General features: G+C 39.0%; 1 long non-coding RNA gene across 1 annotated transcript in view; it reads right to left on the reverse strand.

Moving 5' to 3' along the window:
- Positions 1–18,912: 18,912 nt before the first annotated feature.
- The window catches only part of LOC141558833 (uncharacterized), a 35,326-nt gene continuing 27,226 nt past the window's right edge, over positions 18,913–27,012 (reverse strand). The window contains exons 2-3 of the long non-coding RNA XR_012487151.1: positions 21,387–21,476; positions 18,913–19,764 (exon numbers count right to left, since the gene is read on the reverse strand). This is a non-coding gene — a long non-coding RNA (uncharacterized LOC141558833). The remainder of the gene's footprint in view (positions 19,765–21,386; positions 21,477–27,012) is intronic.

The raw sequence follows: 27,012 nt of genomic DNA on the forward strand, positions 1-27,012 counted from the left end.
AGGAGCTTATCGATCATACAGGTGGGGGTATCCAAGAGTCAGAGATTGAGTTCAGGAGAAAAATGAGGGCTGGATGTAAAGATCTGAGAGATATCCACAGAGAAATAATAAGTGCATCCAATGATAGTTGATGACATCATCAGAAGAGAGGATGATAGAAGAGGATGCAGGAAAGAGTCCTATTATCACCCATGTTTAAAGGGCTGGCTATAAATGATGATCTTTCAAAAAGACAGTAGGAGAAACATGAGGGACAATAATCATAAAAACACAGAAAGGAGGAACTCCAGAAGGAGAGTATGGTCATTCCTGTCAGACACTAGAGAAAAGTCAAGAAGAAGGAGGAAAGAGAAATGGCTGGTGGATTTAGCAATTAAAAGATCATTAAAGAGAGAGCAGTCTCCATCAAATGATGAGGGGAAACTGAGCCCCAGCAGGAAATTTGAAACTAGTGCCATGAGCTCAAGTCCCTTTTTGTTTTAGTGGTAGCAATAATTTTCTCTAAAAGTTCAAATATAAAAAGGAGGAGGCAGCTGAGGCCCAGAGAAGTGACATGTCCAAAGCCACATGGGAAGGAAGCATCAGAGCCAAGATTTTTCACACTTCTTCAGTGTGAGGAATTGAAAACCTTCCCTGTTTCTCCAATCCTGACAACAATCTTGGAAAGTACAAAGGGAAAGACTATGTGTCATCATTTAACAGATGAGGAAAAGGAAGCATAAAGCAGATAGGTGTCTCCTCTAAAGTTACACGATGCTCACAGCAGAACCCAGATGCAATCTGTCAACTGCAGTTTTCTCTTGGACTCCAGGAAAGGGAGACAGCATCATATATAGGAAGAGTATTAAGATTAAGTGCTGGATCTGTCTTGAAGCTGTTGTAGTACTCCATACAAGTCAGTTTCCTCACAAAATGAGGAGTTTGTACTATTACAATGGTTCCCAAAATGTCATACAAGAGGTTTTACAAAGGATGTCTTATTGAATGACTCCAGTATTAAAAAAACAAGCAAACAGACCTTCTATAAAGATATCAATCAACAACATTCATTAAGAGCTTACTATGTGAGAAGATCTAATTCAGTTCCAGTTGATCAATGATGGACAGAATCAGCTACACCCAGAGAAACACTGGGATATCAGTGTAAACTCTTTGCATTTTTGTCTTTCTTCCAGGTTATTTTTACCATCTGAATCCAATTCTTCCTGTGCAACAAGAAATTCGGTTCTGTACACGTATATTGTATCTAGGATATACTATAACATATTTAACATCTATAGGATTGCCTGTCATCTAGGGGAGGGGGTGGAGGGAAGGGGGGAAATTTTTAGAACAGAAGTGAGTACAAGGATAATGTTGTAAAAAAAAAAAAAATACCTATGATTATGTACTGTCAAAAAAAATCATAATTATAAAAATAAAAAAATTTTTAAAAAGAGCTTACTATGTGCTAGGCACTGTGTTAAGTGCTAAGAATACAAAGAAAGACATATTCTAATCAAGGAGACAACATATATACAAGTAGATATTTATTATTTACAGCATCATTTCAAATACAAATGGGCAACCAACATTTTGACTTAGAACATCAGAGATTAGCATAAACTAGATTATATTAAATTTTATTTGTTTTGTAAACAAATTACATTTTAAATTCCTTAGGATCACATCAACGTTGCTGCATTGGGGGCTTGATACTGCGGTGAGTTTGATGCATCTGATGTACCATGTAGATAAAGTTAATTGGACAGGAGAAAGTATTCATAGCTGGGGGGCACCTGGAAAGATCTGCACAATGTAATATTTGAACTGAGCCTGGGAGGAAGCCAGAGAAACTGCAAGGCAAAAGTGAGGAGTAGAAGCAATCCAGGCAAAGGCACAGACATGAAGGCACAGTTGGTGCAAGTCAGCAAGTATAGACAGATTATTGAGCATATAAAAAAGAATAAGATGTGAGAAAAAAAGTAGGAAAAAGCCAGGTTTAAATATCAAACAAAGGACTTTTTAACATGGTCCTGGAGGTAATAGACACTGGAGTTCCTAGAGCAAGGAAGTGACATGGTCAGAGCTATGCTAGAAAAGTCACTTTGGCAGCTGAGTAGAGATTGTATTGGGTACAGAGAGACCTGATGCATGGAACCTAATTATAAGGCTATCACAATAGTCCAGAAAAGATGATGAGAGGTTGCTGGAGTAAAAATTGACACAGGTAGGTGCTGTTGTGTTTAATCAGATACAAGTAAGTCATCTGAACATTCCACTTAATTCAGAGAAATCTTTTGTCATTCCATATTTTTATAATCAATAAAAAATAACAATAGAAAATCAATAGAAAAATCAAAAAAATTCAGAGAAACCTTTTGTGATTACATATTTTTACAATCAAGAGAAAAATAACATTATGAAAGTAGGATCCCTGCAATCTTTTGAGGTTAAAAAGACATTTCTGATAAAGAATATGAAATATTGGATTCACAATTGAACATGACCACTGTTTTTCCTTAACTGTTTTTCTTTCTTATAAGGCATCATTCAGTGTGGTACAGTGAAATATATCCTGATTTTTGAGAATGGTTGTTGTTCAGTCATTTTAAGTTAAATCTGACCCTTTGTGATCCCACTGAGAATTTTTTTTGGCAAAGAAGTTCATTATTTCCTTCTCCAATTCATTTTACAGACGAAGAAACTAAGGCAAGCAGGGTTAAGTGGCTTGCCCCGAGTCACCCAGTTAGTGTCAGAGGCCATATTTGAACTCAGGAAAATTAAACTTCCTGACTTTGGTCACCTAGATGATTCTAATTTCAGAGTACTTGGATTCAAATCCCACCTCTAATGCTTGCACACTGTATGATTTTAGACCATGTCACATCATTTTAGTGTTTTCCATACTTGCAAAATTAAGGTGTTAGATGAGATGGTCTCTAAAGGCCCTTTCTGCTCTATTTCCATAATCCTCTGGCTCTAGAAGAAATTTCCAGCATTCAGAATGTAGAGGAAAAATAAAAAACACTGAAGCACAATAGGAAGCATGCAGGAACTGTCCACATTGTCCCCCCAGCAGAACTCAGAAAATTCAGCTCCACTCTCAGCTCTAAGTTCTAGGTTGTTCCTGGTAATTTCGACTTGAGACTCTTTGCCCACCAGACATTGAGAATAATGAGCTACCCCTTCTCGACCACCACCCCATCCTTAACTCCAATTCAGATCCCTCCTATTTTCATGTCAGGAGATCTGGGCCAGTCACAGCAGACTTTGTTCTGATTAACCTTTGAAACAGGCATCTTTTAATTTTTTTTTTTTTGGTTGTTGTTCGGGGCCAAATTCCACTTTAAAGGTCGGTGAGCATCAAACTTAATCTGACTTGTAATTACTTTGGTAAACATGCCTGAATGAATAAATGCCAACATCATTAGACACACAGCATATTACCCAGGCTTATTCCTGTTGGTAATGGGCTGGATAACAATGCAGAAGCTCAGGCCTCTCTGGACACTTTCATTTATGAATTACACAATTGTGGCTTATTAGCAATCACTTTTATTAACTCCCATGTAGCTTAACTGGAATCTAATATTTGCAGAGGAGAGCAGCTCTGGAAAGTAGAAAGAGCCAGGCCTAAGGAGTCCAAGAGATCCGCACTCAATCTGTGACTTGGTTATTGTCTAACTGGGTGATTGTAGGCAAATCACTTCTTTTGGCCCTCAGAGGGAGACCAGACGATCCCTAGGGCTTTGTTTTAGCTCTGAAATTCTATTTTCTATGCAATTATTATTCAATCCAGGAACATCCTCCATCCCAGTAGAATACAATCCCTTTGTGAGGACTGTCATGTTCCAGTTGGTCTGGATGGGAGGGAGAGGTCAGGACCAAGACTAGCACCAGAGAGGCTTGGTGGATCTGGCAAGTCATTAAATAATAAATAAACTTTACAGAATAAAGACAGTGGCAAGCTAAACATACATCTGTGCTCCAAGAAAACCACCTCTAAGGTCCTGACAAGAATTCATTCTCTCTCTCCCTCTCCCTCTCTCTCCCTCTCCCTCTCCTTCTGTCTCTCCTTGTCTCTGTCTCTCTCTCTCCCTCTCTCTCACCATATGTGATCTCTCCCTCTCTCCCTTCCCCTCTCTCCCTCCCTCCCTCTCTCTCTCTCTCTCTCTCTCTCTCTCTCTCTCTCTCTCTCTCTCTCTCTCTCCTTCTTCCTCTCCCTCTGTGTCTCTCTCCTCCTCCCTCTCCCTCTGTGTCTCTCTGTCTCTCCTTGTCCCTGTCTCTCTCATTCTGCTGCTCTCTGTCTGTCTGTCTCTCTCACACACACATTGTGCTTTGTTCCAACTCCACTCCAATAGGGCTCAGGATAAGCCCAAACATGTTCCCTGTAAGTATCCCTGCTAGTAGGTAAATTTAATAATAGGATCATTGGTGCCCATCAATTGGAGAATAGTTGGGTAAATTATGGTATATGAAGGTTATGGAATATTATTGCTCTGTAAGAAATGACCAGCAGGAGGAATACAGAGAGGCTTGGAGAGACTTACATTAACTGATGCTGAGTGAAATGAACAGAACCAGAAGATCGCTGTACACTTCAATGCTGTATGAGGATGTATTCTGATGGAAGTGGAAATCTTCAACATAAAGAAGATCCAACTCACTTCCAGTTGATCAATGATGGACAGAGGTAGCTACACCCAGAGAAGAAACACTGGGAAGTGAATGTAAATTGTTAGCACTACTATCTATCTACCCAGGTTACTTATACCTTCGGAATCCAATACTTAATGTGCAACAAGAAAATGGTATTTACACACACATATTGTATCTAGGTTGTATTGTAACACATGTAAAATGTATGGGATTGCCTGTCATCTAAGGGAGGGAGTAGAGGAAGGGGGTGGATAATTTGGAAAAATGAATACAAGGGATAATATTATAAAAAAATTACTCATGCATATATACTGTGAAAAAAATTCTAAATAAAAAAAAATAGGATCATTGGTTTTAAGATGTTGAAGAGACTTTGGAAATTATATAACTCCTACTCTCCTCATTTTGCAAATGGAAAGTCAGGAGCCCAGAAAGGGGATCAAAGTCATTCAAGTGGTAATTAATAAAGCAGGGCCTCAAATCCAGGTCCTCTGACTTCAGATACAAAACTCCTTCCATGACAGCAGGCTGTCTTTCATCCTGAAGTACTTAATGGAGAGTGATGAAAGGGCATCATCCCCTACTTCAAACCAAACAACCCACTTGGGCCCTTACTGACCATGTAATCCTTTCTGAATTACATATTCGAGGTCTCATGTTTCCTGATAATGATCTCTTCAAGTTTCCATGGTGATTTCTAAGGGTCAGACATGTAGACTCACAAGAATCCCAAAAGTCTATTTGGATACACAGATACATTTATAGATTCGGAGATAGACAGATAAATACTGGCAGAAACAGACAGACAAGCAGATAAATGCATAAAACATATATGCGTGTGTATAGATATAGGCATACATTGATAATAATAGTGGGAAATTGTACAGCAATTTAAGTTTTACAAAATACTTTGCATATATTTTCTCATTTGATCCTCATAACTGTGAGAAAGATGATATCATTGTGTCCACTTTACAGATGGTGAAACTGAGACAAGAGGCTATGTCTTAGGCCACATCTGAACTCAGGGCTGAACTCCCGATCCAGAACAACACCAATATAAAGCCGGACAAAGCACAAGAAATAGAGGAGTCTACTGCAGGGTCCAAATGATAAACCCCAAGACCAAAGCCAATAAGTAAGAAAACAGAGCAGCAATCAGATCTTGGAAGTTGTAGAAAAAAAATGATCAGAGTTTACTGACCTGCTTTTTAAAGTTTCAGGAGATCAAACTCTGAGTAGGATGGGCCAATGACACTAGAAATAGGTGGGAGTGCTGGCTGTATTCCCTCTCATTCCCTGCTCACATGGAAGGACTCAGCCACTATTTTCTTCTCCAATTCATGGGCCAGGAGGTTCCATGATACAATGACAAGAGAGCTGGATTTGGGATGGAAACTGAGATTCAAAATCTCTTTCTGCTATTTACTAGCTGTGTTACATGGGGTAAGTCATTTTGCATTTCTAGGACTCAGCTTCCTCATGCACAAAATTAAGCATTTGAACCAAATGCTTTCTGAGGTCCTTTCCAAGCCTAAAATCCATCATCCTATGATTATTTCTCTGCATACTCCTTCCCTACTCAATCTCAATCCTTCTTCAAAACAGCCAAGCACTTACCCTTTGTTTCCCTTCTTTGTATCTGTCATCTCTCTAGCAGACCCAAATCTGTATTATTTTTATTTTTTTAAAACTAGGGGCTCTTTTCTCAGCCAACCGAGAAATACAAGGGCCCTTCACAGACCCAATCCTATTCTGAATTGTATGGAACCTTGACCAGCATGCTCTGTTTCCAACCTGAGCTTGTCTGCTCCCCTTTGACAATCTGTGGGTCTCTGCTCCCAGGAGCTCACTATATTGGTGCTAAATCTACTATAGTTATCAAAACAGCTTAGCATAAAATAGTTCAGTGCTCCCAAGCCCAAAAGATCTTCCTGCTTCGGTCTTGACAATAACAGGAATTAAAAGAGTGTGCCACCATTAGTGAACCTACTTTCATAGCTATCCACAAGTGGAATGGACTAACTTCTAATGGAGTGCATTTTACATCTTAAGAAGTCTTTTTCTTTCTTTTTTATTATAGCTTTTTATTTACAAGATTAATGCATGGGTAATTTTTCAGCATTGGCAATCGCAAAACCTTTTGTTCTAACTTTTCCCCTTCTTCGCCCCACCCCTTCCCCTAGATGACAGGTTGACCAATACAGGTTAAATATGTTAAAGTATACGTCTTAAGCAGTCTTAAAGAGAGAAGGGCTACATGAATACTTCAGGGCAGTTAGGTAGTGCAGTGCTGGACCCAAAATCAGGAAAACTTATCTGTCACAACATGTCATGATATGGCTACATATCGATTGTGATAGGTGAATATAATGAAATATGATTGGAGAGTAAAAAGCAATGAAATTTGTATAAACTTATGAAGAAACTAAATAATCAAAACCAAGAGTATAATACAAATAATGGTTACAATAAGGGAAAGAAGGGGACAGATATGATACAGATCACTGCAATGGCCAATGAACTCCAATGGACTGGTGACAACCTATCCCCTTTCAACAGAGACATGTTAGATTACAAGCAGAAACCTACTACACTTGGGTTTCTATTCCCTTTACTCTAACTAAAACTGCTCTCTCAAAAATCAAGTCCCCTCTTCAAATTCTTTTTTCTCTATTTCCACTGCCACTTCCCTTGTGCAGATCCTCATTACCCTTTCTGCCTAAATTATCGCAGTAGTTCTTTGATAAAACATCCCAAGTCTTTCTCCCTTCTCCAGTCCTTCTTTTACAGCTGTTAGAATAATCATCTTTATTTAGAGACTCGGTTGGTTATATCACTAGTCTGTTCAAACATCTTCCATAGTTACATGTTCAAGCATCTTACCCTGGTATTAAAGGTTAGTCATAATTGTTTGCCATCCTAACTTTCCAACCTTATCTCACCTTTATTAGTCACTCTTCATCTACTCTTTCTACAGTCTTATTCACCCAAAGGAAGAAATAATTGTGGTGATTTTCTTATCTTGCTTTACCTGACCATAGTCATTTTCCTTTGCCTAAGCTGACAATGTATCTTGTGCATGCAAAGGCCCAAAGTCATTACCCAAATTCATCAAATTAAAATGTCCAAAGTGATCATGATGGTCCCACTGGTCCTCAAACTTTGTAAATAGGGGGCCAGTTCACTGTCCCTCAGACTGTTGGAGGGCCGGACTATAGTAAAAACAAAAGCTCACACTCTGTCTCTGGCCCTCAGCCCATTGCCATCACCTGGTGAGCCACATAAACATCCTCAGCAGGCCGCATCTGGACCGTGGGCTGCAGTTTGAGAACCCCTGGTCTAGACACACCAACCATAAGAATAAACTTCTCGGACAAGTCGCCTTGATCACATTTACAGTGAAGGTGTTCAGTCATAGGCTTTAGGATTATAAGGGTCCTTGGAAGTTCATCTGGTTCACCACTCTCTTTCTAGGCACATCCATTTTAAAACATCACAGGTAGATGTAATCTCTTATTTTTTTAATCAACAAATACACTGGGATACCGACACTAGCCATACTGTGATCGCCAAAGGTCTAAAGATCCCACTGTCATCAACAAATCCCAACACTTATTAACTACATCACCATTTCAAGGATCTGCAGTCTCATGAATGGTACGCCCACCAAGACAGATCCCAAAGCATTCATAACTTAATAAATGGGAATTAGAAAGTAACTTGTGACTCAAGAGGTAAAAGAAGTCATCTATACGCACAAAGCTAGTAAGTGTTGAAAGCAAGATTTGAAATCATATATTCTCAGTTCATGATCCAGCATATCACCCACTATGCCAAGTTGGATCTCCAATATTTAACATTTTTGCAGAATTTTCCTGTGCAACTACACGACAGTTTAAGGATCTTCTTCATTCTCTATCCTCAGTGGAAATAGAGTGATGATTCTCACACTTAATGGAGAAATCCTTCATAAACCACAAGGGAACATTAACTCACCATCATCATTCTCTAAATGGAAAAAGTAAATTCCTATAACCAGCCCACAGGGTTTTGTTCCTTGATCACTATAGTTTTCCTTCCTTCTCTTCTCTTTAATACTGTCAAAGGACCTGGCAAATGCTTCAAAATGGTGGACACCTCTCAGTTTCTGACATCCTATTTCAATTTCTGAGTTAAGGCGTACTTGAGTGGAATGATAATAATAATACCAACAACAAGTAATAATAATAACATTTATATAGCCCTTTCGGGTTTACAAATTGTTTTACTAATAAATATTTCATTTTCTAATTGCAACAAAGCTGGAAGATAGATGCTATTACTATCCCCATTTTGCAGATGAGGAAACTGAGGCAGACAGTGGTGAAGCAATTCATTCAGGATAACACAGTGATTAACTGTCTTAGATCAAATTTGAACTCAGGTCTTGCTGACTTCAGATGCAGCATTCTAATCACTGATGCACCTTGGTACCTTGGTCAGAGCCATATTCCCCTAATCCAGAGTTTCTTAAATCTTGGTGTTTCATAGACCCTGTTAGTAGTCCTGTGGACCTCTTTTCAGAATCATATTTTAAATGTATAAATTAAATGTATAAATGTATAAAATAAATCCATAGAATGACAGAAGAAATCAGTTATGTTGAAATATACAACTATAGTTTTTTAAAAGCAAGTTTATATAACCTGGTGAAGATCTTCTGCTTAAGCCCTCTGTTCTCCAGTTCCTCATCTTAACTTCCTCTGAAATGCTTGAATTTCCTGAGCCTGGATAACTGCCTCTGGATGCTTTCCAGCAGCTTGTCAATGTCCTATCTACACCAGGGTCCCCAGAACTGAATTTTAGGGTCAGATCAGAACACAATACAGCAGTGTGATCACCTTATTCCTTCAAGTTATGTCCTTTCATCAAAGTGTTGGTAAGTGTCAGAGAAATAGGAAGGAACACTGGATAGATCTGGATTCCACCATTTTTCCAAACATACACCATTATCATTATATCCTCATGATCTCAATAACCAGGAGACAAATCTGTAAGACCAAATTTCAACAGTTGCTGATCTACAGCAATGAAGGGAGTTTCCATTCCAATAGTTCTCTTCCCCCATAAAATTATCTAGACACTAACCATCACAACCCCAAAACATGCTTCTTAAAATTGTCCAAGATAATTTCCATCTTCATGGTTGTCTTCTCACAGCATTCACTAATATTACGTTTGCAATAGGCTAACCCCCCCCAGCTCTTTTTAAGATGAGTTTCTATCTAGTTATTCTTCCCCTATATTTCAAAGGTGAAATTGATTTTGGAACCCAGCATAAGACTTGATATTTACCCCTATTGAATGTTGTCTTATTGTATTCAGCCCAATACTCCACTCTGTCGAGATCTGTTTGCATGCTGACTCATCCGGTACCTTAGCGATTCCTCCCAATTTTGTCTCACCTGCAAAATTGCTTCATGGAAGTACTAAAATCATTTTGGAAGCTACAATAGAACGACACTGGTTCAGTGGCAATTTGTCATCCACTGTGACTCCAAACTCTCATTTACTCTTCTTGCACATAGCTGAGCAAAGCTGGGAAGTAAGCCAAGTTTGTTTAGGACATCCCACACCTTTAAGCCATTTCTCCTTCCCATCATCCTCTTTAGGTACCGATGCATTTATGATCCCATCCTTATCCTCCCAAACAAAAGCTAGTCTCAAAAACTGCTCCATCAGTCATCCATCCTTTACTGTGAATTTCATACTTATTAACAGAACCTCAGGGTTAGAAGGTACTCAGTGATCAACTAACTTACCATTAATTAAACAAAAATCACTTTAGGTGTTTGACAACATGTCCAAACTGACAATGCAGCCTTAATTAATAGACCTCCTGTGAGGGAAGCCTATTACCTCCAGAGGGGAGTCTGTACTCTCATGGACAGCTCTAATTGTTAGGGAGATTTTTCTGAGCTTCAGCAAGCTTAAATCTACTCTATCTCACCAACAATTCCCCAACAGCTTCTACCTGTAGCTTGCTTTTCTGCTCTGTGGGACACGGACATGTATAATCCCTCATCCATATGGAAATCTTTATAGTATTTAAAGGAAACCATTATATCCTCTTTCCCCACTCTCTTCCATCAGCTACTGAACTCCATCTCTTGACTGATTTCCCTGGCTTTCTTCAAGTTCTAGCTAAAAGCCCATCTTCTAAAAAAAGTCTTGCCTGATCCACCTTAATACTAATATGTTTTCTCTCTATTGATTATCTCTAATTTTGATATATGCTTTGTTTGTGTGTAGTTGTTTGTATGTTTTCTCCCCACTGTGAGAAATCACAATCTAATAAACTATCTTTTGTCTTTGTGTCCCCCGCATTCAGCATAATAACTGCCATGTAGTATACTCTTAATAAATGCTTAACTGACTGATTTCAAGATAAATACCCTCAGTTCCTTCGTTTCTACTTCCTAAAATGTAGCATCCAGAAATTTAAGTAAATGAAAGTTATATAAAATCTCCATGATTACACAGCTGCTGAATGATACAGCTGGGATTCAAACTCATATTTTTTTTTCACTTGAATTCCAACATTGCTTTGGAGAGTGGGGTATAGATAGGATTACCTGGCAATAGGGAGGGTGATAGGAGCTGGCAAAACCTGGATCCAAACTCTGAGACTCACTAAATGTGCAAGTCACTTAAATATCTAAGTTTTCTTACACTTTTCTCATTTGTCAAAAAAAAAAGTGGGTCATAGACTTGATGATCTCAAATGCTCCTAAGCCTTTCATCCAAGAGCATACAAATCCACTATCTCCCCTCAGATTTTGTTCTTTTCTTACCCTTCTCCTGGGATGGCCACCTCCCATAATCCCCTTTACCGTGCTTCTATCTACTTGTGGCCTATCATCCTACCAGGTCACCGATGCAACATGGGGCAGTAATCATGATATTGTGAACTACAAAAAGCATAGCATAAAACTCACTCTACAATGAGATCCATTCAGAAGGGGAAAATCATTAAAGTGATTAGGAGCTGCAAGACACTGCAATTGGCAATTCTGAGTCAGATTACCAAAATGTGTTTGCTGGAGTTATACAGAGAATTAACTGCATCTATTTTATGTCCATATCTATAGTCCTGTAGCCCTGGAAACAGTTTTTTATCTGAAAAAGAATTGGATTTCTTTCACTTTGCATATAAAGGTACATGCGTATGCATAGGTGTGGAGATGACGCTAGAGTGTACATGTGTATGAGCATGCAGTGTGTGTGTGTGTGTGTGTGTGTGTGTGTGTGTGTGTGTGTGTGTGTGTGTGTGTAGCTTTGCTTTTACTGCCATCTGCAGTCACCAATGGAGAACACCAATTCTTCATGGAGCCTAAGATAGCTAAAGAGAGAGAGAGGCATGCTTTTGACCCAAAGTTTTCTTGTCAACAGTGAGGCTCATGGGTAGTCAGAAAGTCCTCACACATACTCATGTGTTGTGATTCAAAGGGCTTTGGGAAGCCTTCCCTAACTCTACCAATGTCTTCCCCAACTACCTGATTTATAATTATAGTACCATTAAAAAGGTTTTCCTTTGTTTTAAGCATTGCTTTCTCCCACCAGTCTTCTTTCAAATTAAAGTTTCCTGGAAAAGATAAACTAGGAAATCCCTAAACTTTAGCACAAATTAATTTATCATCTACCTGTCCTTCTTTCATCACATAGAAGTCTTGAGCAACATGAGATGCTGTCATCTCTAAAATGGGGAAAATAATCCTAGAACTCTCTAATTCAAAGGACTGCCTTGAGAAAAGTCTGTTGTAAACCTTAAGGGACTATGGGTTTTACCAAATCAGATATTTTATAAATTGGGAGCTCCACATAAGGAAATCCCTCTTAAAGTGTAGACTGGAACCTACTCTGCAACTTAGAACCTCAGAGAATTGCATGGAAAGGCAATGAAAGCATCCTGAGACATGATTCCTGATTTCAAGACCAGCTATCCATTCATTATGCTATGCTGCCTCTGGCATGGTATATAAATAAAGGGAAAAGGGTTTTTTTTACATTATCCTGAGCATTAAGAGAATATGAACAAAGTGACATGATATATAAGGTGAAGAACCTTGGAGTCAGGAAAACGTGGGTTCAAATTCAGATTCAGACACTTACTAGCTGTGTTATCCTGGGCAAGTCATTTAATCTTTTTCAATCTGTTTCCTTATCTGTAAAATGGGAATAAGGTAACCTCCCTGACAGGACTGTTGTAAAGAATAAATAACTACATTAAGTATGTTTGTATATGCATACATGCTAGCTATTATCATATGAATTATTGCTGTGACTTGGATTGTTCAATTCAACAAATATTTACAAAGTATTTAGTATTGCCAGTGCTAGGAATACAAATGCAAGGCAAAATGTGACCTCTTCAAGGACAGACACTATCCACTTTTGTCATTGTTTCTCCAGCACCCAGCACAGGGCCTGAAATAATGAATGTTCATTCACTAATTGATTGATTTTTTAAATAAGTTTCTGCCCTCAGGGAGCTTTATATTCTGTTGAGGAGATAGATAGATAGATAGATAGATAGATAGATAGATAGATAGATAGATAGATAGATAGATAGATGAATGGATGGATGGATAAAAGGAAGGAAGGAAGGAAGGAAGGAAGGAAGGAAGGAAGGAAGGAAGGAAGGAAGGAAGGAAGGAAGGAAGGAAGGAAGGAAGGAAGGAAGGAAGGAAGGAAGGAAGGAAGGAAGGAAGGAAGGAAGGAAGGAAGGAAGGAAGGAAGGAAGGAAGGAAAGAAGGAAGGAAGGGAGGGAGGAAAGAAGGAAGGAAGGGAGGGAGGAAGGAAGGAAGGATAGATACAAATAGACAGATAGACTTTGTTTCTCCTTGTCTTTAAGGGTTTTGAGGCCTTCTGCACAAAATCCTTACATATGGTAAGAGAGATTATCCCCATTGGACTGATGGAGAAACTCAAAAACACATTGAAAACTGAATTTTGTATATTTTGTATTTTTGTATACATCTTTGCATATTTTCCTTCTCCAAGTAAACAGAAGTCTCTTTATTGCTTAGCTTGAGAATTGCTGGTGACACAAAAAATAGCTCCCTGTTTGCCACCTGGGAATGAGCTTCTCTAAATCCTGCTGAGTAGATACCATCTGCATAAGATGCATTCAATTTATCTTCTACAGTCCAGCAGGATTCATGAGAACTTGGGCTTCATCAGGTAGTCTTTATGAACCAGGTTCACCATCATGCCATGGGTAGACAGTGGAAGAGGATTTAAGAGAATTTCTGTTATTATAATTGTTCTTATCATGATAGAACAAAAGGGAGTAAAAAAAATAGAGAAACAGGGAGAATTCTAAAAATCAATGAAGTATTTAAGCTTAAAGGCTGCACTGAGATTTTTGGGACACCCTAAATGACAACCAATTATAGCTCTAGGGGAAAAAAGGTTGCATCTGGATGGAGGGTCCCCCTGAGTTTCTGAACGACTATTTCTGTAGTTTTAGTCTCTTTCATGATTACATCCCACTTTTTGAAATGATTGCCAACAAGTAGATTCCTTGGAATTTCTCTCAATGCTAATATTGCTTCAGCCACAATCTACATATCCAAACGGTGTCTAGAGACACTAAGCATGAGCTGTCACAGGAAGAAAACTCAGTTTTCCTCAGATCGCTACCATATGTAAGGACTTTATGCAGAAAGCCTCAAAACCCTTGAAGACAAGGAGAAACAAAAATTCAAGGTGATGATTATATTAGCATTAATATAATATCAACACTAGATACATTTGGGTTTATATATATATATATATATATATATATATATATATATATATATATATATATATATATATATATATATATTCAGAATATTATCAGTATTGATGCTATTGCAAAAGTGTTACACAGTAATCACTTTTGTCTTAGAGACCTGGGTTACTAGTCAGTTACCAGCCAGGAGACTGGTCATTTAACCTTCATGTGGCCTTGGATTTTTCTACCTCCATATTGATAGTTTGAAATAGGCAATGTTTTATACTTTAATAAATCATATAATATATATGTAATATACCTTTCATGTAACTGTGTAATGTGATTGTTAAATCTGTATTGTTCCAATTATAATACAGATTTAACAATCACATTAATCAATGGGAAAACCACGAGAAATAGAACATTAAGAACTTGTGATGGGGACAAGTAATGTGCTTGATTTCAAGGGTACTTCAGTCTAGCCTTTGACCCCAAGAGAGTTCCCCCATACTACTTCCCAGGGCCCTGATTTTTTCAAGAAATGCAAATTAAGATAACTCTGAGATACCACTACACACTTCTCAGATTGGCTAGGACGACAGGAAAAGATAATGACAAATGTTGGAGGGAATGTGGTAAAACTGGGACACTGATGGATTGTTGGTGGAGTTGTAAATGGATCCAACCATTCTGGAGAGCAATTTGAAAAAAAAAAAAGCTATCAAACTGTGCATACCCTTTGACCCAGCAGTGTTACTACCGGGCTTATATCCCAAAGAGATATTAAAGGAAGGAAAGGGACCCACATGTGCAAAAATGTTTGTGCAGCCCTTTTTGTAGTGGCAAGGAACTAGAAACTAAGTGGCTGCCCATCAATTAGAGAATGACTGAATAAATTATGGTACATGAATGTTATGGGATACTATTGTTGTGTAAGAAACGACCAGCAGAATGATTTCAGAGAAGCCTGGAGAGACCTACATGAAGTGATGCTAAGTGAAATGAGCAGGAGCAGGAGATCATTTTACATGGCAACAAGAAGACTATAAAATGATCAATTCTGATGGAAGTGACCCTCTTCAACAATGATGTGATTCAAACCAGTTCCAATTATTCAGTCATGAAGAGAGCCATCTGTACCTAGAGAGAGGATGGTGGGAACTGAGTGTGGTTCACAACATGGCATTTTCACTCTTTTTGCTATTGTTTGCTTGCGTTTTATTTTGCTTCTCCTTTAAAAAAAACTGGTTTGATTGAATTTTTCTTGTGCATCATGATAATTGTATAAATATGTATGCATATATTGCATTTAAAATATACTTCTACCATGTTTAACATGAAAATAAGAATCCATGACTGAAATATATTTATTCTAGATACGTTATTGTGTTCAGAGGTGACCTTGGGTTCTAGAAGAATAGGTCAGCAAAGCACAAGCTCTACCAAGCTGGAAAGGCTGGGTGCCCAACCTAACTTTCAGCCGGTTTACTACTAATCTCTGCTGAAGTGTTAGCTGCCTCAGTTTCCCCATCTGTAAAATAAGGCAGTTAGTTGAACTAGGAGATTTCTAGAGTTCCTTCCAGCTCTGCTACTCTATGGTCAGGGTAATTATATAAGGCAGAGTAATATGGTGGAGAGAGGCTTAAAATAGAGAGGCAAGAGGAACCTGAGGACCAGACCATCAGGGTCTGACAATCTGTGCTTGCTGAGATCCTGAGACCTCTGGCCCAAGACAACAAGACTCAGAAAGCATTGCCAAGGATGCATCCTTAAATGCAACGACCGTGTCCCACACCTTCAGGGAAACCTTAGCTCACTGAGCTTGCTGATACCGGAGTAAATATATTAAACAGAAACATGCAAATACAGACATGCAGGGAAAGCCATGCAGATAACTAAACTCTCTGAGCTTGGTTGTGATCATTGGGCTTTCATCTAATCTTGCAAGTCCAGGCCCATCCGTCGTCCACTTCCACTCTGGGCTCCTCCTCCCATAAGAACTGAGAGCTTTAAGGCCAAATAGAGAAAATTAACTTTATTCTATTTTAGAACTATTCTTGAGACCTTCTCCATGTCCCTTTTCCCCATCTCCCCTTTCCAAAACTAGCTCCATTATTGTCTTCTCCTGTTAGAGTGAAACTCTTTGAGAGCAGGGGATGTCTGAGCTGTTCAGTGCTCGACACTTAGAATGTCCTTAAGAGATTCGTTCCCATTGCTTGCTGGGCTACACTGAGGTCACCCTGGCCCCTTCGCTGCTCTCCTGACAACAGTCTGCTGATTGTCATCTCTGATCACCGGACCAGAAGCCTGGCTCAGCTGTCTTCCTGTAGGGAGGCTGGCAGCAGGCAATCTCAGGAGAGGTGAGACTGGTGCCCTCCGCAGGTTAAGTGGCAGCATCTGCTGCTGACTTCCTGCTCCACAGACTCCTTTGCCCTGCTTTCCCAGAAGTGATTTTTAAAGTCTATTTAACCTCAGTCTTGACATTAGCCTGGCTTCAAGGTGATGAATTTTGGGGACCCAGAATTTCCCCAAAACGGTCTGCTAAGTCTCAGAGGGTTGCAATCCGTACCAGTAGAAGTAATAACAAACAAAATCACAGATCATGAAAATATCACCCACTGAGAAGTAATAATAGCTACAATTTACAGAGTGCTACAATCCTTGCAAAGCTCTCTAGAACATCGCCTCATTTGTCAGGCAGGACCCCAGACTTGGAGACAAGACAATTGGGGTTCCAGTATGACCTTGGGCATTCCTCGTGGGATCTTGATTTCTCTGTGCCTCAGTTTCCTCAAAAGCACAGTGATGGGGGAATACTCTAAGATCCCTTACTTGAACCCATGATTCTCTTAACCTCACAATAATACTGCACAGGAAATGCTTTTATTAACCCCATTTTACAAATAAGGAAACTGAGACTTACAGAGTTAAAGTGATTGATCAAAAGTCACAAGGCTAAAAGTATCTGAGAGAACTGTAGTCTTTCTCACTGAAAGTCTAATGCTCTATCCACTACACCACACAGCTGAGGTAATTACATTAATCAGAGATTAGAAAGGCTAGAAAGGGCTCCAGAAATCATCCAGAGCATTTCCAAGTGAGGAGAAAGAGGCAAAGTGATGTGACCAGTGTCACAAAGCTGGTAACTGAGGGAGAATTTGAACCCAGTTCTTCTTCCCTCTCTATTTTAAGTCTCTATCCACCATATTACTCTGCCTTATATAATTAATTACTCTAACCACAGAGTAGCAGAGCTGGAAGGAACTCTAGAAATCTTGTAGTTCAACTGCCTCATTTTACAGATGGGGAAACTGAGGCAACTAACACTTCAGCAACGATTAGTAGTAAACCGGCTGAAAGTTAGGTTGGGCCCCTATAGACATCAGAGAAATGAGAAAAAGAAAGCAATGGAGACACTAAAAACCAACTTTCCTCCCTGGGGCTTTCTCCTCTGTCTCCCAATGTTTCCAAGGGCCAATCTCATAGGAGCCACTTTCTTCCTTCTCTGAACAGATGTAAAGAAACTGGAGAGAGGAAAGTTCTGGGCTGGCAAGGGCCGGCACTGGAGCCTCTTTAGCACTCAGGCTTCCCCACCTCAATCTGAGGATTCTCAGGTCCCACTGGCCCCCAGCCCCAGAAATCAGGGGCCCTAGAAGAAAGGCATTTGCCTCCGCTGCCCAAGCATCTTTTTGGCTTTCCTGTCTGGCTTCTTGCCTTCTGTGTGGCACCAACCCAAGTTCTGGAATCACAGCCAAGCCTGGGCCTGCTGAGCACCAGGGATGGGCAGCAGGGTTGCCCCGCAGCCTTCTCCCTGGCTCTCATGGGAATCACTGATAGTCTGTCCATCCGTCCCATCCTGGCAGGGCAGCAAGTGCCCTCCCACAGACTTCCCCCAAAGGGTCTTCCTTTAGGCTAGGCTCCCTCCATGTCAAACCCCCTCAGGGTCTCCCCACTCCTGGAGTGTTCTTGTGTGTGTGTGTGTGTGTGTGTGTGTGTGTGTTCCTTCTCATTCTCTCAGTCTCTGTCTCTCTCTGTGTCTCTCTTTCTCTCTCATCTCTATCTCTGTCTCTGTCTCTCTTTCTCTCCCTCTACCCCCCCAAAAAAAATATATATATATGGTCTTAAGAATGATTCTAAAATAGAATAAACTTAAGTTTCTCTATTTGGCCTTAAAGCCCTTCACAGCCTGACCACAACCTCCCTCACTACATGTGCCTCCCTTTCCTGGACTCCCTGGTTGATCCCTAAAATTTTGCTCTTGCTGTCCCTGCAATCCTAGAATGCTCTCCCTCTCTAACTTTCTTCCAGTCTCAGCTCAAAGCACCACCTTTCACTGGAAGCCTTTCCAGGCTCCCCCGCTACAGAGCCTCCCAGACTCTCTTGCATTTACTTTGGATTTAATTTTACATTGTTTCCCAATTTCAATGCAAGCTCCCTGAGGGCAAGAACTGTCTCCCTCTAGTCTTCCCTAGCCCAGGGTTTAAGCACAGCTCCTGACACAAAGTAGGTGCTTCATACAAGTTCCTTCATTCATTCATTGATGTCTCAGAACAAAAGCAAGTGGATATTGGGATCTGAAATGATTCGGTCCCTTACTAAAGGAATTTCCAGACATATTCAACAAACTGGTGAGGAGGTAGTTGGAGGAGTAGAAGGGAAGGAGAGAAGGAGGAAAAGAGGGAAGAAGGGTAGGAAGGAAGGAGGAAGGAAGGAAGGAAGGAAGGAAGGAAGGAAGGAAGGAAGGAAGGAAGGAAGGAAGGAAGGAAGGAAGGAAGGAAGGAAGGAAGGAAGGAAGGAAGGAAGGAAGGAAGGAAGGAAGGAAGGAAGGAAGGAAGGAAGGAAGAAGGGAAGGAGGGGAAAAGGGAAGGAGGGAAAAAGGGAAGGAAGGAAAAAGGGAAGGAAGGAAAAAGGGAAGGATATGTCAAGACTGCAGTGATCTTGAGATCACCTCTGCCCAGAGCCCAGGCTGACCTCCCAACTCTCACAACACCCATTTCCCTCTTTCACAGGCCAGGCTCCTAACTGGTCCAGATTTAGGCAAGTAAAATCTAGGACTCCCTTTTCGTGGCTGTTTCTGCTTTTGGTTACAAAACCTTTGCAAAAGCACAGAGGGCTGAGAAAGGTCTGTCAGTGCCTCCCTGAGTCCGATTTGGAGAATCCCCTTTTCCCTTTATCTGTCCGAAAAGCAGATCTCTGAAGTTGCAGAAAGCTGAAGAGAAATCCTCCCATTCTTTGGAGATTTAGCACCATCTAGAGCCCCCATCAGTGTAGTGCATGAGCAACGGTTCTCCCCTGCAAGGAAGTCAGTCCTCTCCTCACCTGCCAGAACCATAAACAGAGAGGGCCAGCCAGACTTCTCCCTGAAAAGCCCCAGAAAAAAAGGAAATAAATATTTAAGTTTCCTCCAAAGCTCCTTGATATTTGACCACAGGCTTGAAATAATGCAAACAAGGAACAGATGATTTCCATTTCTTGGATATAATCGATTATTGATTCTCTTACTGCAGTGAAAATCCGTCCATAATACCTCAAAAGAGCACCAGCTCAGGAGTCAAATGACCTGAATTCAAATCCTACCTCTATGTTTTCTCCCTGTTACCTCAGTCAAGACATTTAACTTTCCTGAACTTCAGGTTTTTCATTTATCAAAGGGGGGCACCAAGATGGAGATTTCAACTCAAAAACAAGTCACTTAACATTTATATGATTTAAAAAACATCCTAGGATATATTTCTTCAGTTATAGACAATTACAACATCTCTATGTAGATAATCCCTATATTAGAAATTTCCTACATCAATGAAATCATATGCCCTTTGAATATCCACGTAGTATTCAGATAATACAGTATTCTGGATATAAAGTACATTCTCTGTACTTTATATCAGCATTCTCTCCAATATTGAACTCTAATAGTTATGCATAGAACAGTTCCTATTCTATTATTCATTTTACAGATGAATAAACTGAGGCCCCAAAAATGTAAGTGACCTGTTCAAGAAAATACATGTATAAATAACTAGTATTTATAGAGCACTTTATGTGTATGTATGTCATTTGATCCTCACAACCACCCTGGGAGGTATTATTATGATGATGATTAATAGTTAATATTTATATAGCCATAAATGAGATAAATAGAATTATTTATCTTATAAATATAAGCACTAAGCTAAATATAACTATTTTATTTGATCCTCACAATAATCCCGGGAGGTAGATGTTATTATTATTATTAATAGCTAATATTTATATAACACTTATTATGTGCCAGGCACTAAACTAAACATTTTTTAATTATTAACTTATTTGACCCTCATAACAACAATGAGAGATAAGTGTTATTATCCCCATTTTATGGTTGAAGAAACTGAGGCAGAGAGAGATTAAGATTTGCCCAGGATCACACACCTGGTACTACTTATCTGAGACAAGATTAGAACTCAGTTCCTTCTGACTCCAAATCTAGCACTATCCTTAAGGCTTAATAGAGTCCTAGACCTGGTTTTAGAAATGTTGCCAAGCTATGGAAATCCAAACTATTATTATAACTCATAAAGAACTAAAAAGGATCTCAAAGGCCTTTTAATACAACCCCCTGATTTAACAGATGAGGACAATGAATCTGGGAAAGTTAAACTATTTGCCCAAGATCATACAAAGAGGTAGTAAGCATCAAAGTCAGGATTTGAATTCAGCCTCTAAGAACTACTAGTTCTCTAGCCACTTCACCAAACTGCCTGATTATTAACTTGAGAGACAATCTAGTAGGGTGAATAGCATGCTGGGATTAAAGTCAAATTACTCCTCATAAACGCGTCACTTAACATTTATATGATTTAAGTGACACCTTAGGATATATGTGTTCAATTATAGACAATTACAGCATCTCTGTGAAGATAATTCCCATACTAGGAATTTCCTTCATCAGTGAAATCACATGCCCTTTGAGTATCCATGTACTATTAAGATAATAAAGCACCTTGGATATAAAGTAGATCTCTGCAAGTGTTCAGAGATGTCGATGAGAGTCTCCAACGTTCAACTGTAATAATTATGCATATAACAGCTCCTGTAGAGAGTCAAGGAACACATTAATAATGCCCACATCAAACCCAACTAAATCTATAAAATATTTCTATCCCCTTTCAGTAAAAAAGTGGGGTACTATGGATGTGAAATGAGACATACGTTGTCAGATGCAATCACTCTATCCATTGATTTTGCTTGAATGTTATTTCTTTGTTGACAAGGAAAGTTATTGAAAGGGCAGGCGTATATCTGGAAATGACTGAAAAAAGCATCGTTAACATCTCTTTTACTTGCTGTAATCATGGGCAATTCATGTCAACTTCCTCAGTTGCCTATTCTGTAAAACACTTATTGTAGAAGTTTCCAAATTCAAAAAGAAGGGAACCCACTTTTTGGGCTACTCATTTGAAACCTTCATAATGAAAGCTTAAAAAAATGCACCTTCCTGATGAGATGCAGGCTCCCTGTGGCGACAAGTATTCTTAGCTGGGAAGTCAATGTCTATTTGCCTCTTCATCTGTCAGCTAAAATAATGAACCCTCTGTATGAAGCTGCTTTCTTGGAAAAGGTCCACTTTTTTCTTTATCCCCAAACTGAACAAAGCCCAGCAGATGCTGAACTGCCTTAACCCAACCTGCTTTGCCTGCCTAACATCAACTCATTCCTCAAATGTTTTTTACATGAGGCTTAAGGCTTTCCTCAACTGATCAGAGAGGCATAATATAAAGTTAAAGTCTCTCCCTGGGCATATTTTGTACTAAATCCTCAAAGTGACTTCTGTATTTCTAGCATGGTTCCCAGTCCTTGATAGAGGAGATGCCCAAGTGTGAATCACAGATCCAGGTCTGTGGAAGATGCACAATGAGATGAACTTTATTCATTCTGCTAGATCCTAGAATCAGAAGCATTGAATAAAAGTTACAGAGCCATATTTAGACCTGATTTGGGAGCCAGGGTTGGGAGAGGGGGACTTGCAAACACTTCGAGCTGTCCAAACAGGGATAGGCTGAGAGAACGGGAAGATGGTAGGTTCTCCTTCATTAAAAGTCTGTGAGCTAAGGCTGAATGACCCACTTGACAATAAATTATAATGGTAATTTAATGGGGAGATGGGTTAGATTAGCTGGATGTTGAGATCCCTTCCAGCTGTGAAAATTGTGATTCTGTAAATCATGGTTTTTTTTAGATAGGAGAAAAGAAAGAGAACACACTAGTGGAGAAGTGGGTAGGGTGCTGCAATCTGGAGTCAGAAAGACCTTAATTCAAAGCCAGTCTCAGACATCTACTAACTATGAAACGCTTAAGTCACTTAACCTCAGTTCCCCCAACTGTAAAATGGGAATAATAATGATAACTATCTCTTAGGATTTTTAGCACAGTACCTGGCACATAGTAGCTAACATATGATTGTTAGCTATTATTATTTGTATTGCATCTATGAAATGTCCCAGAAAGATTCAAGTTGTGAAATCAGTTCTGGCAAGTTTGCTACCCACCAGGAAGTTAATTGCAACTTTTTTAGCAGAAGTACATGTAAGGGTCCAGTCAGCCCAAAAGGGTTCCTTTATGGATAGTGTTCATGAATCTCAACTTCCATGTGGTGGAAGGAGGGATTTTTAATCCCCTAGGCAGCAGTTAGTTTTCCAACTAAGGAGAGTATACTGGGTAGTATTTGCCTTAAAAATCCTAAGAGCTAACGGCACCAGGAAATCCCCCCCCTTTATAAGGTGAGATCCTTGAATTCTTGAACATATGTGCTTTGGGAAAACAAAAGGTGCGGACATCTGGGTGGCACAATGGATTGAGCACCAGCCCTGGAGTCAGAAGGACTTGAGTTCAAATTCATCCTCAAACACTTGACACTTACTATGTGACCTTGGGCAAGTCACTTAACCCTAATAGGAAGGAAGGAAGGAAGGAAGGAAGGAAGGAAGGAAGGAAGGAAGGAAGGAAGGAAGGAAGGAAGGAAGGAAGGAAGGAAGGAAGGAAGGAAGGAAGGAAGGAAGGAAGGAAGGAAGGAAGGAAGGAAGGAAGGAAGGAAGGAAGGAAGGAAGGAAGGAAGGAAGGAAGGAAGGAAGGAAGGAAGGAAGGAATATTAATCCATATTTCTCCTATATCTCTTCCCACTTCAAAAGGTAAGTCACAGAGTGATTACTGAATGTAGGCAGATCTCACAAAAAGGGGATTTTTGATCTGCAGTCCATAAAATCTTTGAGAGCAAGTTTCTACTACAAAGAGTTAACTTGAGTCTTGAGGAGACTATGTAGAATACTGTGAGAAAGAAAGTTTCACAAGAATGTCCCAGGATTACCCAGAGAGAAATTCCAATTTAATCTCCCTCCTTCATGGAGTGGATGACCCATTTGGAATCTTTATGCAATTTTTGCATATTTATAGATCACTGTTAAGTCCTTTGTGACTTCAACATGTAAAAAAATGCCCCTTAGTACCTAGCATGCTTTTTCATAAGCTCAAGATCCTTTTATTCACATTTGGGGGGAATTTAGGCACAAAGCTACACCATAAATACAACCTTTATGGGAATCTTTTCTGATCTCTTTGATGATGGTGCTTTCTTCCTATAAATTATCTCCATTTTATCTTGTTTGTACATAGTTGTTTTTCTTCCCCTTTAGACTGTAAGCTCCTTGAAAGAATGCACTTTTTTGTCTTTCTCTATAGCCTCAGTACTTATCACAGTATCTAATATATAGTAGGTGCTTAATAAATGCTTATTGATTGAATGAGAATAGTACAGAGTGTCCCAAAAGTCTTAGTGCACCTATAAACTATTAACTTGAGACTTAGGACATCATATATATTTGAATATTCTCTAAAGAAGTTCCAGGTAGAAAACATTAACCAAAAAGGAATAAATAAGGATACCATCTAGGATCAGTAACAAGAATTACATCTGGTGCACACAATCTCAGAGTCTTTGGAGTTAGGAAAGCAAATGGACAATGAATTATATACTTCAACAAGTTAAAGATCTGAGATTTTATCAGCATGGTATCACTCGTTAACACACCCTGTAATCCCTCTACAAATTAATACAGTCTTTCAAAAATTTAGTCATTGCATGGCCAACCTAGTCATGAGTTTATCCAAATCTAACTAGGCTGGAATTATATAAAAGAAATGTGATCTAGCCCCAATGCACCTGCCAGAACCTGAGACCACAAGCCTTCCAGAGGTCAGGATTACTTCAGTGGCACTTAGTAGGTGCTTAATAAATGTTTATTGAATTACATTGAATTTTAGAGTTGAGGAAATTGAGGCCTGATGTCTTCAAATGACATCTAATGTGAACTAAATCACAAGATTTCAAGCTTAATCTTCTTTCCATAATACTGTTCTCCCCATTATCTACCTCAATAGTAAAAAATATACATATACATATAAACAGAGCTGAAAGGGACCTTAGAGCTCATCTCATCTAGCCCCCATTATCTTACAGGTGAGCAAACTGAATTCAAAAGACATTAAGTGATATATGTATACAAGGTCAGAGAAGCATACTAAAGCTTGAGGTCCTATTTTTTTTTATTTAGAAAAGATCTAAAGGTCTCATTTCTAAGACACATAGAGAACCGATTTAAATTTATAAGAATAAGATCCAGTTTCCACTTGACAAATTTTCAAAGGATATGAACAATCACTTTCAAAAAAAGAAACCTAAGCTATCAATAGCCACATAAAAAACTGCCCCAAATCACCAGTATTTAAAGAAATGTTAATTAAACAACTCTAAGGTAATACTTCATACCCCTCAGACTGGTAATGTAAACAAAAAGAGAAAATGACAGATGTTGGAAGAACTGTGAGAAAATATATACATTAATGGTGGAGCTGTGAACTGGTCCAGCCATTCTAGAAAGCAATTTGGAACTATGTCCAAAAATGCTTAAGTTGTCATAATCTTTGACCCAGTAACAATGCTATTGGATCTATAATCCCAGAGATATCAAAGAAAGAAAGAACACATACAATCCAAAATTTATACTAATTCTTTTTGTTGTGACAAAGAATTAGAAACTGGGGGATATTGTCCATCAATTAGGGAACAGGTGAGCAAACTGGTATATAAATGTAATGGAATACTACTGTGCTGTAAGAAATGGTGAAGGGAGTAGTTTCAAGAAATATAAGAAGACTTGTATGAACTAATGCTAAGTGAAATAAAAAGAACAAGGAGAACAATTTGTCCAATAACAATTTTGTAAAACAATAATCTTTGAAAAGCTGAAGAACTCTGATCAACATAATGACCAATCATAATTTCAAAGGACTCGTAAATAAAAATGGCTGCCCACCTGAAACAGAGAGCTGGTGGAGTAAAAGTGCAAACTGAGACATATTTTTGGGGACACAATTAATAAAGGAATTTTTTTCACAGTACATATATATAATGAAGATTTTGTTTTTCTTGATTTCTCAATTGAAAGATAATTCAGGGGGCAGCAAGATGGCTGCGAATCTATCTATAGTGAATAGTGGAAATTATCCACCAGTGGTGCAGTGGATAGAGCACCAGCCCTGAAGTGAGGAGGAGCTGAGTTCAAATTTGACCTCAGCCACTTAACACTTCCTAGCTGTGTGACCCTGGGCAAGTCACTTATCCCCAATTGCCTCAGCAAAAGAAAAAAAAAGATAATTCAGAAGGGAAGGAATTCAAACAAAAAAGTAATTTTTTAAAATAATGGTCTTCACACCTCAGATTGGCTAAGATGACAAGAAAAGATAACAATAAAGTTGGAGGGGATGTGGGAAAACTGGGACATTAATACATTGTTGGTGGAGTTGTGAACTGATCCAATTATTCCAGAGAACAGGAATGATGCCCAAAGGGCTATAAAACTATGCATGTCTTTTGGTCCAGCAGTGTCTCTACTGGATTTGTGTCCCAAAGAGATCATAAAAAAAGGAAATGTTTGTAAGAGTCCTTGGAAATTGAGTGGATGCCCAACAGTTGGAGAATGGATGAATAAGTTATGGTATATGAATATAATGAAATATTATTGTTCTATTAGAAATTATGATCAGACTGATTCCAGAAAAGCCAGAAAAGACTTATATGAACCAATGCTAAGAGACATGATAAGAACCAAGAGAACATTGTACAACTGTTACTATTAGCAGTATCACACGATGATCAACTGTGATGCACATGGCTCTTTTTAACAGTGAGGTGATTCAGCTTATTTCAATAGACTCGTGCTGGAAACTACCATCAACATCCAGAGAGAATTATGGAGACTGAATGTGGATCATAGCATAGGATTTTCACCATTTTTGTTGTTATTTTTTGTTTGCTTGTTTTTTTTTCTCATTTTTCCTCTTTTAATCTTATTTTTCTTGTCTAGCATGATTAATGGGGAAATATATTTAGAAGAATTGCACATATTTAATCTATATCAGATTGCTTGGTGTCTTGGGGAGGAAGGGAGGGTGGAAAGGAGAAAAATTGGAATACAAGGTTTTGCAAAGGAGAATGTTGAAAAATAAAACTAAAATAAAAGAAAGGCCAAATTTACTATTCTGTTTTGATTTGAATAAGTTTTGATAAAGTTTTA

The sequence above is a fragment of the Sminthopsis crassicaudata genome, chromosome 2 (assembly GCF_048593235.1).
Source record: "Sminthopsis crassicaudata isolate SCR6 chromosome 2, ASM4859323v1, whole genome shotgun sequence".
NCBI lineage: Eukaryota > Metazoa > Chordata > Mammalia > Dasyuromorphia > Dasyuridae > Sminthopsis > Sminthopsis crassicaudata.